This window comes from Zootermopsis nevadensis, unplaced genomic scaffold, assembly GCF_977971745.1.
Source record: "Zootermopsis nevadensis isolate Lab colony 2312 unplaced genomic scaffold, Znev_1.0 Znev_ptg000024l, whole genome shotgun sequence".
NCBI classification, from domain to species: Eukaryota; Metazoa; Arthropoda; class Insecta; order Blattodea; family Termopsidae; genus Zootermopsis; species Zootermopsis nevadensis.
The window spans coordinates 4,687,906-4,709,073 of record NW_028259156.1 but is presented as its reverse complement, the minus strand read 5'-3'; the positions used below and the strand labels follow the sequence as shown (position 1 = coordinate 4,709,073).

General features: G+C 39.6%; 1 protein-coding gene and 1 non-coding gene across 2 annotated transcripts in view; both read left to right on the top strand.

The window, feature by feature from the left end:
• The window catches only part of tna (Zinc finger MIZ domain-containing protein tonalli), a 570,512-nt gene that overhangs the window by 18,757 nt on the left and 530,587 nt on the right, over positions 1-21,168 (top strand). The window lies entirely within an intron of this gene.
• Positions 20,124-20,195, top strand: TRNAA-CGC (transfer RNA alanine (anticodon CGC)). Its single transcript has one exon. It is a non-coding gene; the product is annotated as a tRNA-Ala (tRNA).

Below are 21,168 nucleotides of genomic sequence, written 5' to 3'. Positions count from 1 at the left end.
TTTTGTGTATTTCTCGTCACCCTCGTGTTTCTAGCAACGAAACCCTTTACATATCACAAGAGATACATACGAGGTGCGATCGGAAAGTTTCAAGACTGCGCGTATAAAAACCCGTACACTTATCTCAGATATTAAATTCATCCGTCACCCTCGAAGTAGTTCCCCTGGGAGTGAACACAACGATCCCAGCGCCGCTGCCAAGCCTGGAAGCATCCCTGGAAATCTTTCTTTGTCAGCCTGTCAAGCACCATCTGCGATTCTGCCTGAATCTCTTCTATCGTCTCAAATCTCCTTCCCTTTAGCTGAATTTTCATCTTTGGGAAGAGGAAGAAGTCACACGGCGAATAAGGAGGGTGCGGGATGACGGCCATGGTGTTTGAGGCCAAAAACTGCCGAACTTTGAGGGCGGTGTGCGCTGGCGCGTTGTCATGATGCGTCGCATGTGGAGTTCTTCCTTTAGAATCAGCTGACAGGTCCCATAGCCTATCCCAACAATGTCGCACAAGTCGTTGATGGTACGACGTCGATCTTCGTAACATTTTCGGGCGTTGTGCTCGAAGATGGTCGTCCAGAACACTCGTCATCATCGACAGAGGTTCGGCCATTTTTAAAACGTGAATGCCACACAAAAGTTTGTGCACGACCCATTGCGGACTCCCCAAATGCTTGCGTTAGCATTTCATAGGTTTCCGTAGCCGTTTTGGCGAGAGATTCAGGCAGAATCGCAGATGGTGCTTGACAGGCTGACAAAGAAAGATTTCCAGGGATGCTTCCAGGCTTGGCAGCGGCGCTGGGATCGTTGTGTTCACTCCCAGGGGAACTACTTCGAGGGTGATGGATGAATTTAATACCTGAGATAAGTGTACGGGTTTTTATACGCGCAGTCTTGAAACTTTCCGATCGCACCTCGTATGTGTTATGCTTTAGTACATCGTTTGCAATACCTCCGTTCAAATGCCACTAACATTTAGTATCTTTTGTTCTGTAATGCCTAAATTCATGCTGTTGATTTTGTCGCTAAGTGTAATAAGTAGTTACAAAACAGTAATGAAATTACTATACAAATTTTTAGTTCAAATAAACTGGACTGTTTTCATATCAAAGGCATAAATTAGTGTTTCTATCATAGTACAAATGCTAATGTTTACGTATAAAAATTTTCTGTAACATTTAGTGCCTTTAACCTGTTTCGCCGTACATTCATTCAACTGATTTATTCCCAACGCTCTCCCCGTTAATAATTGTATTATTTATGTTACTAATTTAGCGTATTTGAAGATGTAGCAGTTCACAATACACAGTAATTAAACTCCAGCAACAGTGGCACTGATAGAATTGTATTTATGGAATCTTTTATCCTTGTCTAGGCTCGTTATGGTTGGTATATGTACCTATATAATCATCCATTAAACTCGATATGGTATATCTATGCAAAATCTCTTGTATTAAGGATGTAAATTAACTTCTGCGTACTAGTATTCTTTTTGTTTTTAATTCTCCGTTTTCATTGGCACTCCCACTCATGAGTTTTCTGACATTTAAAATATCACGCTCATAAATCAATTATTTAATTAAATATAACCCTTGATATATAAGCATTCTCTTACGATGCCCCTATATAGTGAAACAGGTGTTTCTTTAAGGCTGTTCTGGAGTATGTTTAAAGCTAGGTTTCTTAAACATTTACGCTAAAATGTGGTAGAATACTGTCAGGTTTAAAAATAACTGACGTTCCAATTTCAAGTTCATTGTCATCAGTCTGTGGAAAGACATTACGCTTTAACATATGTTGACAGATATAGTTGTTTGTTTGTCTGTGAAATTACACACACACGCGCGCACACACACGCACGCACGCTCAGTAATCCGCGAGCTTAACCTATAGCTCGTCATGTTACTACGAAATTTATTAGAAGCCTAAGGAATTGACTATCTGTTAGCAGCTTGTTGCATGTTTCCGAATGGAAAATAAAACTATATTGGAAATGTGTACTCTTCGGAGTGGTCTAGGCAACACGGAGTTTTCCTCCGGGGGCTTCCCCGGTTTCTCCGTGGCATCCCAACAATTACTCTATTCACACACAGAAGAAGGCAATGGCAAACCACTTCTGGATGATCTGCCAAGAACGTATATGAACAGGTCCCAGTCCGAGAAAAGGATGGAAGGATCCTGTTCATATGGACCTGTCGTCTGACAGAACACTAAATAAATAAATGATGGCCACGGTGGTCTAGCGGTTAGAACGCTGGCCTTGTAATCCTGGGGTCTCGGGTTCGATTCCCGGCGGTGCCCGAATTTATAACTTGTGTTGGGCAAGGCCGTGGTCTAGGCAACACGGAGTTTTCCTCCGTGTCATCCCAACAATTACTCCATTCACACACAGAAGAAGGCAATGGCAAACCACTTCTGGATCATCTGCCAAGAACGTATATGAACAGGTCCCAGTCCGAGAAAAGGATGGAAGGATCCTGTTCATATGGACCTGTCGTCAGACAGAACGCTAAATAAAAATACTCTTCGGAGTACACTGACATTCAAAAGGTAGGTCGTTCTTGTACTACTATTATCACGAGTCATTGTTGATCAGGTATCTTTAAACGTTCTTGCACTCGTATGATTAGATTTTATATTGTTGCACAACAATCCGGTCTCGTTGTTACGAAAAACGCCCTTAAGGTTCATTTCGTTTGTTTTCGTTCGATATGAAATTCCTTTGCAGTGATCTGTAATGAAACTCGAATAGTAAGTTGGTATCGATATCTCCTCGAACATTGATAAGTACACAGGTCCTTAAAGTACCACGTTGTGGGGTGTCATAAAAGTTGTGACAGATACAATCCGTTGTTTTCCCAGTTTATTATGATGTGATGTATCCCATCTCACATGATCTTCTTTGCTTGTTCGATGTATCTCTGAATCAGTTCAGTCCAATTTTCAGAGCCAAAACCAATTTTTCTAACATTATTTAATGTAAATTACAATCTTCTCTCGTCGCGGTCGAATGGTTTCTACTACTCCATCTTATTTAAGAGATTTCTGGTTCAAATTTATGCCCAGAGACCGAATATCATGACTGAGGTTTATCGTCGTTTTCCAAACTCCCTTCAAGCAGCTAATAGAATAGTAACTTGATTTAGACCAAGACCGACTCTTACCATATTCTTTCCAAATCGTTATTTTTTAATTATTTTAAACTAAACTGTAGTCTTGGCTACTCCCAGCGCCGTGAAATAAACAAGAAATAAGTTCAAAATCTACCTAGTATTTTGTATTTTAGTAAATTATGTAATGTAAGACTTGAGGTTCTCACAGCGCAATAACCCAGAAGACAGAAATCTTCAAATTATGTAATGTTTATCACGTTGATTTAGTGTCTGGAGGCCTAACTATGTCAGATATTATTCGCTTTTGAATATTCTCAAGTTATCTTGGCCCTCGATATACGAGGTGCGATCGGAAGGTTTCAAGACTGCGCGTATAAAAACCCGTACACTTATCTCAGGTATTAAATTCATCCATCACCCTCGAAGTAGTTCCCCTGGGAGTGAACACAACGATCCCAGCGCCGCTGCCAAGCCTGGAAGCATCCCTGGAAATCTTTCTTTGTCAGCCTGTCAAGCACCATCTGCGATTCTGCCTGAATCTCTTGCCAAAGACTCGCCAAAACGGCTACGGAAACCTATGAAATGCTGAAGCAAGTATTTGGGGAGTCCGCAATGGGTCGTGCACAAACTTTTGTGTGGCATTCACGTTTTAAAAATGGCCGAACCTCTGTCGATGATGACGAGCGTTCTGGACGACCATCTTCGAGCACAACGCCCGAAAAACGTTACGAAGATCGACGTCGTACCATCAACGACTTGTGCGACATTGTTGGGATAGGCTATGGGACCTGTCAGCTGATTCTAAAGGAAGAACTCCACATGCGACGCCAAGGCTCCTGTCTGAGGACCAGAAGCAGAATCGACTTCTCGTTTGTCAGGAGCTCAAAGATCTTGCAAGAACCGACCCCAACTTCCTTTCTAAGCTCCGTGTGACTTCTTCCTCTTCCCAAAGATGAAAATTCATCTAAAGGGAAGGAGATTTGAGACGATAGAAGAGATTCAGGCAGAATCGCAGATGGTGCTTGACAGGCTGACAAAGAAAGATTTCCAGGGATGCTTCCAGGCTTGGCAGCGGCGCTGGGATCGTTGTGTTCACTCCCAGGGGAACTACTTCGAGGGTAATGGATGCATTTAATACCTGAGATAAGTGTACGGGTTTTTATACGCGCAGTCTGGAAACTTTCCGATCGCACCTCGTACAAATGGTCTCCTTTTCAGTTTATTTTCATCTAGAGTCACAGTGGTTGAACAGAAATCGTCTGTAGTTACTTCTTGAGGCTATTGTTCGAAACCAGTAATTAATTATCTGAAAAAAACATCTTGTGTTGTAGTTTCGAAAGAATACAAGTTTGTGTCTTAAGGCTTTCGATTTTGACGTTGATCTAAAGCAGACTCTTAATATTGTACGATGTAGGTTTATACTTTTTTCCTCTGTAGCTGGAACAGGGCGAGGCAGTTTGTAATTGTACTGTTTTCCTTTCTGGAAACAAGCCTGACTGTCAGGATGTTTTATAGAGAGCGCAGTGGTAAAGTGTAAGGCGGATTGTGTATGGAATCCGTATCTAGAGAAAGCAGACACGGGACAATGCCCTGTGGGGGTCGCAAATTGGAATGGAGTTTCGTCATAAGCTTACCTTTTAGGAATCGGTCGTATTTCTTGCCCTCAGTGAGAACCTCCCGCTGTAGCAGATGATATTGGTTATATTTACTTCCAGAATTCCATCCGTGGGAATGACTGAGCGGTTGATATGCTTTCTTCTTTCCTCTCAAAAGCAAGCTCATCTTCAAATCCAATCTCATTCGTGAACCAATGAGCTGCTACTGCAGTTACCTTGTAGCGACGGGGTAGGGTTCGTGTTGCCCATTTCAGACAACCAGCAGGAAATTGGACACATTCCTCTTCCTTCCCTAGTCTGCTGAATTTCTCATTCGAAAACGCGGCGATGAAGTGAGTGTTCTTCGACGTATGGGCCGTCACTGCTCACGACATTACGTATTTTGCACTAAATAAATCAAAATTGTGACCAATGTAAACTCCCTTTGTCAACATCGTCAGTATAATATGTTCTGTCAGCGAACCACGGGACGGCTTCTGTGGAGTTAAGAACAAAGTCGATTATTACTTATCGATCGGATTGCTTGATCTGAAAGTCAAGATACACGGTTGGTTTTCATTGTGACAATACAGGCAACTCTCGGTTTGCGAACGCTCGGTTTACGAACATTCGCTATAACGAACGTCACAATTCATTCAAAAGTTCTTAAAGTCGCCAATAGATAGAGTTCCTTATAAAACGACGTGTCAAACGTATAGTGAACATAATTGTAAGATTTGAATAAATAAACTTTTAAAAAATGTATTTATTATAATAATTATAAAATAATTATTATATTATAATTATACTGAACTGTTCTTGGTTAATAAAACTAATCTAGCCGGTATAAAAACTATGGTTTACATGCCACGCCGCGTAGAATGTTTTCTCGTGGGAAAGAAATCGGTGATTCCCCCTATTATAATATAATAGGATCATCACTTGCTTTGCCTATGTTATCTTAGACGGTCAAGTGTAGTTCTGCATTTGGTGACTTAAAAATATATTATATAATATATACACGTAACGAACAGAAACGTATAACGAACAACGTCTTGGAACGGAAATGGTTCGTAAACAGAGAGTTTCCTGTAATACGTATTCCATTTCAAGCACTACACAATAAGCTGACAAAAGACTGTTGCTTTATATAAGTTACACTCCACACTTAAGTTAGTAAGGAACTACTATTAGTTACAAGGACAATTTTAGATAAAAGTTATTAAGTTCCGGAGGAACATGGGCTTACTGTCTTCATTTTTAGGGTCAATGATGGAGGCGAGGCCAGTATGTTTCTCCGAAACGTTGCTATCTTCCTAAAAATGCACACGTCACTGTCATCTTCACCTCTAAGCTACCTCAGATCTCATATAGGACTACTTATGTATTTCCCTCTAATTGAACATTTATTATTAGAAGACTTATTTCTTATTAACAGTTAAAAGTAGTTTTCTGTATCATTTCTGCTACTTTAACTACAAGATTCGTGCACTGTATCTTATGTCCATTTTTCGTGAGAGTCTGATTAAGACTTTTCAATGTTCTGGTAAGTGATTTGTTGTTATAACACTTTGTTGAAAGGGTTTACAAATTACTCTTGGAGATTTGCTGTTTATACGAGGCGCGTCCCAAAAGTAAGTTTCCCACTCGTCCCACAGCTAGCAAACCTTATATTGCGCGAAGCGACTGTGCATACGTGATAGAGCGATGACGTAGCATGGCACATGCACTAACGGTACTTCCCGCGTTCTCACAGTAGCATCGTTGCAGCTGTTGAAGATGGAGGTTCTTATTCCAGCTCCCGCCGACTGTGAAGTGCGGTCAGTGATAACGCTAGGCCGCACACGGCTCGACGGACAGCAAGTCTCCTGCAGGAGTTCAGCTGGGAGGTGTTTAATCATCCACCCTACAGCCCGGACCTCGCTCCCAGTGATTTCCATCTTTTCCTACACCTCAAGAAATTCCTGTCCGGTCAGCGTCAGCGTTTTGAGAATGACAGAGAGGCGGAGATGGTTGTCACACAGTGGTTCCAATCCCAGGCGGCAGACTTCTACGACACAGGTATTCAAAAGTTGGTCCCACGGTATGACAAATGTCTCAATTCCGGTGGCGAATATGTTGAAAAATAGCTGGACACTTGCTGTATCTGCTGCAATAAATATTTCCATGAAATTGTGTTTTGTTTCTGTAAACGGCCCCAGGGAAACTTACTTTGTGGACGAGCCTCGTATTATGTAGCCTACTGTACACAATATTTAATGAACTGAATCATGATCACAGTATGAAAACGTGTTTTATGATCTCGATGATCGCTGTCGATTTATTACATCTACGTATTACGTCTGCAAATGCTCAAATCACTTTAGGTGGCCCGAGCCATTCGGTCTCGTTATCCTTGACTCATTGAGTGTAACGCCAGCTCCAATATTCTCTCCCTTAGATTTACAATGCGCGTTAAAGCATCCTTAATTTGGACACTCTGTATGCAACGAGCTTGATTCCATTAAGCTTGGATCGAAGCAAAGTGGCTTCCAAATTAGTAAATGACTCACGGCACTAAATTGTTTCAGAAGGGAGACATTTCAGAGGGCAAGAAAATAGGAAATTAGCATATTTCTTCGATATTCGTAACACTAGATTTAAGAACATCGAATGTTAAACATAATCGAAAAATATTGAAATTAATTTGTCTAGTGTATCACTGTGCAGCGTTGGTTTAATTGTCTTTTAGGAGGCTGTGTAATTAGTGTGAAGTCTGTTTTAATTTTTTCTGTCTTTTAGAATCTTTGTATCTGTAGAAAGCGGCATTGACCCTTTAATGCATTGCCTCGAAAATTTTATTATCTGAAGTTGAAATCTGCTACTTAACTGCTTGCTTCTTTACCACAATTATTAAGTATATCTATATAAACATTTTAACATAATCAAATGTTTATAATTAGCTGGGAGTTAAACCCTCTTATGGGAAATTGCATCTTAATTTACGCTCAGGTTTTCAGGAACACTTATGGCGCCTAACTAACTAACTAACTAGATGGCTTACCGAACCCGAAAGTTCATCACCGAATTAACCAAAGTCCTCCACCGGACCCTGTCCTGGGCCAACAAAATCCAGTCTCCTTCAACTCCTATCTCCCATAGATCCCGCCTGACATTATCCTCCCATCTACGTCTAGGTCTCCCCAGAGGTCTCTTCCCCTCAGGCTTCCCAACCAATACCCGGTGCACACCTCTTGTCCCATCCATGCGTGCTACATGCCCAGCCCATCTCATTCTCCTCGACTTAATCACCCTGACAATACTGGGGGAGGAGTACAGATTTTTAAGCTCGTCATTATGCAGTTTTCTCCAGACCCCATCGTCTTCTCTCCTAGGCCCAAATATCCTCCTTAACACCCAATTCTCAAACACCTGCAATCTGTGTTCCTCCCTCTGAGTGAGAGACCATGTTTCGCACCCATACAAAACAACAGGCAAGATTATTGTTTTGTATACTTTAATTTTCAGGAACACTTATGGCTCCTAAATTAAGTAATTACTATGTCTTCCAGCGTCGTGTCGTTAGGCTTTTTCCTAGAGTTTACTGAGTAATCTCGTCTTTTGAAAATAAGACTCTAGAATGTTATGTGTTTTCCAACCTTTCGGCCGTCAATGCATTTGCCGTTTCATTACGCTTTCCCGGTATCTCTTGACAAACCAATCAGTGGGAAATAAGAATCTTAAAATATGCTTACCGTTTCATCTTCGTTTAAACTCAGCTCTGTGTCTCACCAATTGAGGTCCAGGCCATTATATACACCCTGAAATGTTGTACTACCCAAAAGTAGACCACAATCTAAAGATGGCAACTGCATTATTTGGCGAAACTTTGGAAAACCTAAAAAAATTCTACATGGCCTATTCCCAAAAAATTACAAAAAATGTTATTTGGAATATTGAACCTTCCAGTTTTAATATAATAGTTGGTATGTTGGGAGATCGTATTTCAATATCTGCTCGCTTCACAGGATGCTTCTTAGGACTAGAAGTAGCCGTCTTCTGTATTCGAAGATGTGGCGACTCACACACATATCTTTGATTTCTCATACAATTATCTTCCGCTTGGTGAAAATATGATGTTGAATTTTCAGGTGCTTGTTTAAAGCGATATGTGATTATGATTGCTGATTACAGCCTAAATTTCATGCTATCTGTTATTTAGAAAGGATATTCTGCTTCATGTTCACATGCAAATCATACAATCAAAATTTTTTTACAAAATAATAAATTTGATTTGTAAGAAGTATGATTTTGAGATTTAGACGTCGGCGAGACTGAAGATGGCTGTCTTCTGGGTTGTTGCGCCCTCATCACCCTGATGATGGAGGCAGCAAGGACCTCTTAAACTCCGGTAAACGTCTGCTATGAAGATCTAAGGTTTTCACTGCGGTGAGTCTGAAGATGGCTGTCTTTTGTTTTGAAGCGCCGTGTAGTCTGGTAGAAGTTTACCGATGATGGAGACAGCAAGGACCTCTGAAACGTCGGTAAACTTCTACCAGACTACACGGCGCTTCAAAACAAAAGACAGCCATCTTCAGACTCATCGCAGTGAAAACCTTAGATCTTCATAGCAGACGTTTACCGGTGTTTAAGAGGTCCTTGCTGCCCCCATCATCAGGGTGATGAGGGCCCTACAACCCAGAAGACAGAAATCTTTCCGAAAACTGTTTTCCTCTTCTAGAACTTTCAGGACTTGTGTCCGTTTGCACTGACACCAGCGAATTAATTCTTTTAAAAAAAAACGTGTAGTAACGGAAGAGGCTATCTCCATGTTCAAGTAAGTGGGTGTTTATAAGAGCAGTTTCCGTGTGATCCATTCCGCTGGCGGGCAGGGAATCAGATCCATGCAATGAAACACGGAAGTCACTGTTGCTACCTAAACACGAAGATAATCTCAAAACTCCTTGCATGGCCACCCACCTGTATCTCCTCGGTAATCTTAGTTTTGTGTGCACTAACAAAACTGTTGGAGTCAAGAACTTGAACAGATATGCAGTGTAAATTTACGTGGCCAATAGAATTAATGGGGTTAGCCGTGATTAACTCCGTCTACCTGTTGCATCGTTGTTCTTTAGACCAGTGTTTCTCAACCTTTCTGGTACCGCGAACCCCCACACTATCAACTTTTATTAGGACCACGGATCCACTTACCAAAATTATTGGTTAAATAGAATGTACACTAAATAACGTATAGATAGAATCTATCGATTTTCGTCATGTTTTCTTACTCCAGTATGTAAATAAAGACATTGCTAGAAGAGCTTAAAACTTGCATCAGTACAGTATGTTCGTGAAATAGAATATTACAGCAATACCTCGGAGATATTGCGGGTTCAAGACCGCAATAAAGCGAGTCAAACTAATTTTTTGGTTTCCCAGTGCGTATAAAAGTTATGTTTACACTTTACTGTAGTCTATTAAGCGTGCAATAGCATTGTGTCTAAAAAACAATGCGAGAATTACCGAAATGTGACACAGAGACACGAAGTGAGCTCATGCTGTTGGAAAAATGGCCCCGATAGACTTGCTCGACGCAGGGTTGTCACAAACCTTCAATTTGTAAAAAAACGCAATATCTGCGAAGCGCAATAAAACGAGTCACACGAATTGTTTGGTTTCCTAGTGCATATAAAAGTTATGTTTACACTATACTGTAGTCTATTAGTGTGCAATAGCATTATGTATAAAAAACGATGAGATAACATTGCGAGAATTACCAAAATATGACACATGCTGTTGGAAAAATGGCGCCGATAGACTTGCTCGACGCAGGGTTGCCACAAACCTTAAATTTGTAAAAAAAACCGCAATATCTGCGAAGCGCAATAAGACGAGGTATGCCTGTATGTCCATGTATCTCAAAGAATATCACATAAGATAATCGTGTGTATGTGATTTTACAGATGAAATTGATTCTTGTATGTTTTTTTTTTGTGTGTGGATTCTGTTGTGTTCCAAATTATTCTAGTGTTGCTTCAGCTCCAAAAGTTGTCATGGAGACCATTTTTGGACTACGGAGTTTTGAATTTACATGACGTCTTTTCGGTTGTCTGAAGCTTTTTGATGGGCGCATGCGCGGACAACGTTAATCGTTGTGCGTGCCCACTTCCTCTCTGGGACACGATCCTACAAATAGAGCCATGCATCATACAACACACGTGTAACAGTTTAAAATTTGGCTGTTAAAAAACGAAGCGGAACTTAACCTCCAATTTACCATTTCCTAATTTGGTTTGGAACGAGTTATTGGTTGTTGTATTTGTTATGCATGAGCACCTATGGGGTCCATGTTAACATTACCAGAACAGAGGTGACATGGCCACCTACCTGAGAACACAATCTCAGATCTCTGCCCACCTGTCTCACTGTTCGTTCTGGGAGCCATGTCTAACGCTGAGATTAGTGATATCACCTTACAATTAACAAGAATGACAGACAAGTGAATAATCTGTCCCACTGTTGGCGCTTGGGGTGTGGAGATAGTGATGGAAATGCTTGTATACATGATTTTAAATTATAATTAGGTACCATTAAAATCAATAAATTAGTAACGCGTGTCTTGAAGAGTGGGATTTCAGGTTCTGATGGCTGTCATCTGCGTTGTTGAGCCGTCTGGTCTTGTAGAATTTTACAGACCTTTTATAGGTCCTTGCTGCTTCCATCATCAGGGCGATTCGTGATGATTGAGTTAGCAAGGACCTTAGAAACGTTGGTAAACTTCTACGAAGACTACACGTCCCAACAACCCAGATGACAGCCATCTTCTGTGGTTTTTAAGAAACTGCTCCGATTAGAGGTTGCCCCAATTCTCATAGATAGTACAACTTTAATTAGATGAATATGAAGGGAAAATAATGTGACTATTCTAGCATTAATTTTATTTATTTTTGCGTTTTGTAGAAATGTAGAGTACTTAAGAGCGACTGTAACAAGCAGACGAAATTAAGAGCAGGAATAAATGCCTTCGGCTTAAACTCTTCTATTTTTCCGTCACCCATCCTAAATCTTAAGTCTTAAATATACCCCTCTTTTCTAATTGGGAGTACAATACGGGCATTCCAACTCCTGCTGGGAAAATAACATCGTTATTCACAAAGCTGAGGAGAAGGCGAATGGGGTACTGCTTCGACTCATCTGCTGTTTCATCTGCAGAGGTCATAGATAGCCTTGTGGCTTACGAGAAGGTTGTCATGAATGATGAAGATTTGAAAACAGGTGCCCCTGTGGTGTTTGAAGTTAATATTCGTCTGTCGAGAATGGGGAAAAGACCCGAATGCAAATTTAGAAGGTACTGCTCTGTCAGCCTTCTAAGTTGTTATTGTTGATTACGATGATGATAAAGTTAACGCGATGATGATATAAAATATAAGATTAATTTTTTGGGTTATAAATACTGAAATCGTTTAAAAACCACCTAAAATCTTCTGATAAAATTTTGTACTGTAATGCCACTATTTTCAGTCGAAATATGAAGTACATTGTATCATGCTGATCAAACCAAGGAGGATACGATATAGTGCGCATGGTATATCTGTGGAATGCGTACAGCATTTATGGGAGTAATAAACGTGGTATGGGGCAAATTCTTCAGAGTGCATTATAACGTAACACTGACCCGACATTGAATGGCTCCTGGACGCAGAAGGTTTTTTTTATTAGGGCTGCAATGTTCAAGAATCCATTTCATAACGAATGTCCTGAATTTGTGACTTTGGACCGAGAGACACTTAAACGAAATGATGAAAGTGTGGCAGTCATGTATCTTAATTTTTAGTAAGTAATGTAGAAGAAATATTTTCAGATTTGTTGATAATTAAAAGTATTCATCCTGAAATGGTTGTTTCTTGAGTCTCGATTTGGATAGAAGTGCTTGTTAAGATTGAATTTAAAATTCTGTCTGTGTGCACAATTAGAAACTTGAATGAACAACTTTACAGAATTTTTGGCTGTAGCTAAAAATGGTATCGATATAAAACACACCCTTCAAACTGTTCATGTGACAAGTTTGAAATGTCACGAGTTCAGGACTAAATTGAATAATCCTTTTACGGAAACCATTTCTGTTTCTGCCATGTACTGTACGTGCAATACGCCATGGTAGCATCACTCCTTTCTGCCTGACGATGAAACTCATTATGAAGCATGACGTCATTTAATCAATGTCACCGCTGTGACAGAAAATGTCTGTACGCAAACAAGTAGGATCCTCACAGCGCTCGTACCAAGAGCATCGAAGGTGATGATATCTTTGAAGAGGTAGGCTGAGTCGATTGTCATACAACCCTACCGTTTATTAGTTATATGAAGCTAATAACTGTAACAAGACTGAGAAGTTGTAGTTCTTGGAGTAAACTAAAATTTCAAAGTGTCCCTCACGTCACACTACGCCATAACACGCAGTGACGTCACCATGGCAACCAGAGGAATAACAAATGTAACAGTGGTGTCCAATGTCTGCAATTCTTTGTGTTATGCATTGGCGTATTTATATTAACACAATAATTTGTTATACCTGAATAATTATAATAATAATAATAATAATGAAAGCAAAAATAATTCCAATAATTATAGGAGCAACTGGAACTGTCTCCAAGTCACTCAGAAAATATTTGGTCAACATTTCGGGCGAACACAGCATCAGGAAACTTCAGAAAACTGCCATTTTAGGAACTTCATACATCATTCGAAAGACGCTGTCTTAAAATATGTAGAAATCTCTAACAATAAAACTATATAATACATGTAGAACGTATTAAAAACAAAATGTATTTCGGAAATAGCTGCTGGACTACGTACCTCAGGGGCAAGGTTTATCTCGGGTACATAGACATAAATACCCTATAAGGTGAATAGATGGAATAATAATAATAATAATTCAATTCATTTATTTAAGTGCTTGACAACAGCCAGGTGAGGCCAATAACAGTCAAGCACTGAACAACAGTACAGGATGAAATATAATAAATAATTAAATTCATTTCAATAATAATAATAGTAAAACATTACAAATACAAAAACAAACAAACAAATGAAACTAAATATATAAATGTACAATAATAATAATAATAATTCAGTTCATTTATTGAATAATATTTCACACGTAAATGGGTAAAATACGATACCTAAGTAATATAATTGAATTTAATAATATTAAATGAAAACATTAAACAATAAAAAACAGAAGAAACTTACAAAATTAAATAGCACAATATAAGATGCAGTCAGCACAGCAAGTAAATATAAGAAATGAGGTCTAAATAACAATAATAATAATTTCATTTATCTCATTTATTCATTTATTTAAATGCTTGACAACAGCCGAAAAGGCCAATAACAGCCAAGCACTAACAACAATACAAACATTATAATACAAAAGCAAACAAACAATGAACTGAATATATAAATGTACTGAATTAATTTATTGCAAAATAATTAATAATTAAATAAGATAAATGTTATGGATAAGTAAAATGATAATTAAATTAAAATCAGTTCAATTTTGGACAAACAACATACAAAATAAAATGTTGTACTAAATAAACAATAAAAAACAATGATTATTGTTTAAAAAGCTGACTAATAATAATAATAATAATGCGCATTATAATCCTAATAGGGTGACAAATAAAGGGCAACGTCACAGGCGGCAAAAGTTGCAGTCAATGAGAAATGAGAAATGCAAAATCAAAATGAAAAATTATTGTTTGGAAACCAGAATGGATTTTGCACTCGCAGATGGGATTATAATACATTTAATTTAAATAAATATTTTTTGAGGATATTGAATGGATTAATGCGGCATGGCGAGAAATAATGAACGATTCTGCAATGAAATGTGACAGCGGTTGGTTAATTCTAAGGATATTATCATTGGAAAGACGTATCTTATCTGAATTAATTTATATGACGTTATTAAAACATTTTTCTTCGTGAATGGCCTGCCGAATCTTCGTAACATTTTCGGGCGTTGTGCTCGAAGATGGTCGTCCAGAACGCTCGTCATCATCGACAGAGGTTCGGCCATTTTTAAAACGTGAATGCCACACAAAAGTTTGTGCACGACCCATTGCGGACTCCCCAAATGCTTGCTTTAGCATTTCATAGGTTTCCGTAGCCGTTTTGGCGAGTCTTTGGCAAAATTTGATGCACACGCCATTCCGAAATCGCAGGAGGGTCGGTGTAATGCACTACCAAAACGCCCGTAACTAAGAAACAAATGCTAATTCGATGATGCCGGCTGGCACACTGATTCACTATGAATGTAGGTCGCACCCCCTAAAGTCAGAAGCTCGTACTACATCCGGTTCGCCCGCTATTGACACAGTCTCGAAACTTTCCGATCGCACCTCGTAATTTGGTTCCTGTTTAACAAGATAAATGCAGTAGCTTGTGAGTGTTTACGTCAGCTTTCACTCTGAATACCGTCCAACGTCCATGACTTTTGAAAGGGACAATGAGCTACCGTGTTTACATTTTAATGAGAAAGTTAATAAAAAAACGTTCACTATGTGCCTCCCTACTACTATGCTATAAATGACAGACCGACAGCCAGATACGAACCTTTCACGCTTAGTCGGAGGGAATTTGTAAGCCTTCATCATTTTGTAAATGTATAAAAAAGAAATGCACTGCATTCATAATTTGGCATGTCATGATACCTCCTGAGGACCACTTCGTTCAACCCTTCATCCGTCCTAGAATTAAAACGTCCATTTTCGTGGATTGCAAAGAATAACTACGCAAACTTGTCACTGAAAAAGATCAACTGACTCCATGGAACAGTCCTTCTTGAGAGGCTAATAGTCGCTTAACTAGTCAAGAAATTTCGTGTATTTTACGGAATTTGTATGTTTATTACTGTGTTGAAAAAAGCCCTACACCGGTCCCTACCCAAAGCGTATTGAATCAAATACACACCCAATCTATATTATTTACCTAAGTGTGATTAATTGACTAAGTTGTCAGTAGCTCAACGTTGCGTTATAGGATAATTAATTAATTTTTAATTGGACGATGCATGAAAGGAAGCGATCGAGGCTTAATTTAAAGTACTATTAAGTTACTAACCCGGCATTAGGCTACTAGAACTTCATTTGCATTTACGAATAAAGTAGGAGGAGATTAAATTTGGTGAATGCCTGCTGTCTAGAAACGTGAGGATTTAATTAATCAAGACTTGTTTGGGTGTGAAACTTGGTCTCTCGTAATAAGAGAACACAAATCGATGGTGTTTAAAAACAGGGTGCTGAGAAGAATGTTAGAGCAAAGTCTTTAAGCTGCAGGAAGCTGTAGGTAATGGCTTAATGAGGAATTCTATAATTTATATTTTTTAGTAATTGTTATTTTATTTTTTATTTAGTGTTCTGTCTGACGACAGGTCCATATGAACAGGATCCTTCCATCCTTTTCTCGGACTGGGACCTGTTCATATACGTTCTTGGCAGATGATCCAGAAGTGGTTTGCCATTGCCTTCTTCTGTGTGTGAATGGAGTAATTGTTGGGATGCCACGGAGGAAAACTACGTGTTGCCTAGACCACGGCCTTGCCCAACACAAGTTATAAATTCGGGCACCGCCGGGAATCGAACCCGAGACCCCAGGATTACAAGGCCAGCGTGGGCGAGACGCGTAGCACGTAGGAGAGTTCAAAAATTCGCACAACAGTTTGGTTGAAAAGCCTTAAGGGAGGAGACCGCTTACAAGACCTAGGTGCAGATGGAAGAATATTATTAAAATGGATCTTACGGAAGTAGGTGTGGTGTGGTTGAGTGGCTGGTACTCGGACATCAGTGAGCGTTATGGAACGGAAGTTAGTTCTAAATTATGTGAGCTGATTTGTGTTTAAACCGCTTGGGCAGAACTGTAAGTGACTGGCTTGTAACTATGTCAAACACTAGTGACATATATTTGGAGTCAAGCCCTTTTTGCACGAAACTCGCCATTCGTGTAAACAGAATGTAAGTTGTGACGTTGAAACACGACTAATGTTAGATAAAAACATGCATAAAAGGCATGACCTGAGCTGTGAACAGTTGAACAAACGACGCTGCCTTAAGCAGGGAAACACCATTTGGCTTTTCTTATAAAATAAGGAGGAAAAAAATTAGTTCCGAATAATGGGTCCAGGTTATATAATGAGTAACAGCAGTTATTTACACAATGGTTAATGCTACAGAAATATTGTGAAAGAAGGTATTATGCATCCAAGTTTCTCCCGCCCTGTGAAAGGTCTCCTCATTGCCTGTCCTCAATCTTGAATGCTGGAGTACAATAGCTTATGGTATTAAGAATGCATTACAGCGCGTCGTTAATTTTAGTTGGAAGTGAGGCTTGCGTTTCCAACTCACCTAAATCACGGGAGAAGTGGCTTATTTCGGATCCACATTTTTAGTAGCTACACAGACTATCAATCAGCTCAACCGAACAGCGTTAGTTCGAAGAAAAAGAAGATTTCTTACTTAATATGAAGTCTTAGGCACTTTGTATCTATTTCAGAAGAAGAAATTATTAAAATTTATCGGTTATTTCTTCTTATGGGTGTAGCGTAATTGAACATATGAGCTTCAAACAATATTACCAACATATCAAAATGTGTAAGACTTGAGGTTTTCACAGCGGTGAGTATGAATATTCATCGCCCTGATGACGGAGGCAGTATAACCTCTGAAACGTTGGTTAACATCGACCAGACTACACAGCGCAACAACCCAGAAGACAGAAATCTTCATCGCCCTGATGATGGAGGCAGTATGACCTCTGAAACGTTGGTTAACATCGACCAGACTACACAGCGCAACAACCCAGAAGACAGAAATCTTCATACTCATCGCCCTGATGATGGAGGCAGTATGACCTCTTAAACGTTGGTTAACATCGACCAGACTACACAGCGCAACAACCCAGAAGACAGAAATCTTCATACTCATCGCCCTGTTGATGGAGGCAGTATGACCTCTTAAACGTTGGTTAACATCGACCAGACTACACAGCGCAACAACCCAGAAGATAGAAACCTTCATACTCATTTCCCTGATGATGGAGGCAGTATGACCTCTTAAACGTTGGTTAACATCGACCAGACTACACAGCGCAACAACCCAGAAGACAGAAATCTTCATACTCATTTCCCTGATGATGGAGGCAGTATGACCTCTTAAACGTTGGTTAACATCGACCAGACTACACAGCGCAACAACCCAGAAGACAGAAATCTTCATACTCATCGCCCTGATGATGGAGGCAGTATGACCTCTTAAACGTTGGTTAACATCTACCAGACAACACAGCGCAACAACCCAGAAGACAGAAATCTTCATACTCATCGCCCTGTTGATGGAGGCAGTATGACCTCTTAAACGTTGGTTAACATCGACCAGACTACACAGCGCAACAACCCAGAAGACAGAAATCTTCATACTCATCGCCCTGTTGATGGAGGCAGTATGACCTCTTAAACGTTGGTTAACATCGACCAGACTACACAGCGCAACAACCCAGAAGACGGAAATCTTCATATCAAAATATGATCGGTGCATTATGTAACCAATGTAATATTGATCAATTAAATTGTCTAGGTTGTGACGTCATGTAGTCTGGTAGGTGGTTACTGACGTTTTGAAGGAATATGTAGCCTCCGTCTTCGGGGTAAAAGATAATAGGGCTGCAAAGTAAAACTGGTATGTAATTTGGCTGAAGGTGAGCGTGGCATGTTCCTCCCAAATCTACATGGTGTCAAAACCTATATGGCCACAGTGCGAACTTTCACCCACGGAGCAGTGAAATTCTCATATCTTATTAACTTTTCCCTTCAAACTGTACGTAAAATTTATAATTTTCTTCCCATCAGACATATGTGTTACGTTGACTGTCTAATTTTTTGTCAGGTAAGCATAGCTCAATGCTTTTCTTGTTTTAGACCATTCTGAATGAGAAATACATTAAAATTCTTACGTCCACACAATTTACATTAAGTTTCGTTTAAATCTTGCATTTTATCCTCGTTATAAATCAATCCGATATTTATATTTGTAAAATCATATCATTTAACACGAAAAGTAGGAAGGAAACAAAGTTGGCGCACCTGTTCTCAGATCAGAGTGGCCACACGGCCGGTTTTAACGGGTAGTGACATGCCCTCTCCAACAGCAACCGTCGACGATTGAAATCCACAGAGATCGATCGATCGATAACACCTGTCATGCATTCGACTAAGTGGGAGTCATTGTGCTCTGCTTTGCCTCGTGACGGAGGATTCCGTCGATGTGATATTGGAATACATACATTCGCTGAGAATTTATTTTTAAATGATTAAAATTTAAAGAACCAGTGTTCTCGTGTTCTGTTCAAAAATCTGAAAGTAAAGAATTGAAAACGAAGCTTTACATGAAGTTCTAACACGCGTTCTTAAGCGCGGTTGTGGCCTTGGGGACTCCTAAAACGTTCACTTGCCCACGCAACGGCGTAAAAAAAATCCCCTGTGATGACGTAATGACCAACACATTCAAACGCCAGACACTCTGACCAAGTAAAGGTAATTGGCCCAGACAGCTCTTACATTCACAAAGGTCAAAAGTTATGTTTTTTGACCGCATATTATCGTTCATAAACGACCTTAGCTGCTTATATGAGAGCATTCTCGCATTTTGAATGTAGTTGAAAACGTTAAAAACGCTAGAATTGTTACGTTGTGCGTTCAGTACTTCACGGTTAATATTTTCAATTTTGGTCTTTCTTGTGGGGGAGGGAGGGGGGGGGGCTTTTATCCTGATTATTCCAGAAGAAGAAATGTTTACTTTTTTAAACTTGTGGCCTTGTTAAAAAAAATCAGTACTTTATAGAACGTTTGCCGAAAATAAATTTTGAGATAAATAAATTATTCCAACAGCTACAAACAGATTCACATACTATTCGATTTCCCTTAGAAAACCCGACAAGCCTTTTGCTACATCAGCCTTTAAATATTAAACGTAGTTTCGGTTTTGTGATTCGCATAAATCTTTCCAAGTTTCCATCAGAAATGATGCCTTGGTTCTTGATCTGACGTTATGCATTAAGCTGATAGTTGTAGGAGTTGCCAAATACTGACGACATCAACAACCATTGGTAACCATTTTTCTCCATAGAGAATTACAAGGTATTACAAAAAAGTGTGCCGAGGTCACAGAACCCCTGGTTTAGCGTAGGAAATGTGGTGTTTTGCAGTACAGTGGTTCTTTTATGACGTCACAGTTTTGTGCGCATGCTCAAAGAGAAATAATTGCGTTCTGTCTACTCGTGTGGGCTAATGTTTTTGCGTAGGTCTGTATACCGGTATTTGTCAGTATACTAGAATGTAAAACGATGTGATGCTGTAACAGACAGATTTCCTAAAGCTGGTTGACACGTGGGGGTGTAACTCAGTGGTAGAGTGTCTGCTTCGCATGCAGAAAGTCCTGGGTTCAAATCCCAGTTCCTCCATAATTTTTTTTTCTTCAGAATATTAGAATGTTATTCCCGCAAGGTTTGTAACGCACAACCTCGCACTTTCTAGAGCGTTCTGCGTAGCTGCTAGGTAACATCCGATTCTTTGTTGCGCGCTCGCTGATGGAAACTACTCAAACCTAGCAGCCCTGAGGATGAGAGCAGAGATTGTACTCGAAACGGCGGAAGAAATGGTTTATTCACCATTCAGCCACCTGACGGGGCTTGTAACCCGAGAGTCTTTCATAAAATTCGTCTTGTCTTGCGTGGCGGAATTTTGCATTCTTTGTTAAAGCCTAATTTTTCGTGTTTAAATAGAATGATATATTACAGTAATGAGTTCTCTGTTTTACTAAAGTATTTACATAGAATATGGTAACTTAAACTGTGGCATGATATTCAGTCAGTGGAAAAAGATTTGAATTTGATGTTATTTGCGTGTGTAGTACAGTTGATTTCGGTTGATTGGGACACATCGAGACTAGAACACTTTGGCCCAATTATGCGAAGTTACACGTAAAGGGTTTAAAAGGTCTGTTCTTTAAGATTTGCCCCCAAATAAATGGCTGCCCCGATTAACCGATGGCCCAATTAACCGGAATCTACTGTGTTAGGTTAGGTTAGGTTAGGTTAGGTAGGTTTCATTCTTTGTATTTAGATTTTTTCGAAAATAAAGTATAACCTAGTTGTGTCTACATGAATCGGCTAAAGGATTATTATTTTGTCACGAAAAATATTATTATTTCAAGATCTGTAACTCTCTTCTGAAATCTGAAGTTTTATGCGTCTACTGTGTGAAAAGTTTTCGATCGCTCCAAAATAAACCAGAAAGTGGAATGTTACAGGCGAATGGAGAAGAGTTGAGAGTTGTTTTGAGGCTGGCTTGACTGTAGAATTGTGAAGATACTCATTTTCTGGGAAAAACAGAGATATAAAATACTGTGACTTAGAGTCGCCGATTTTCTGTCCG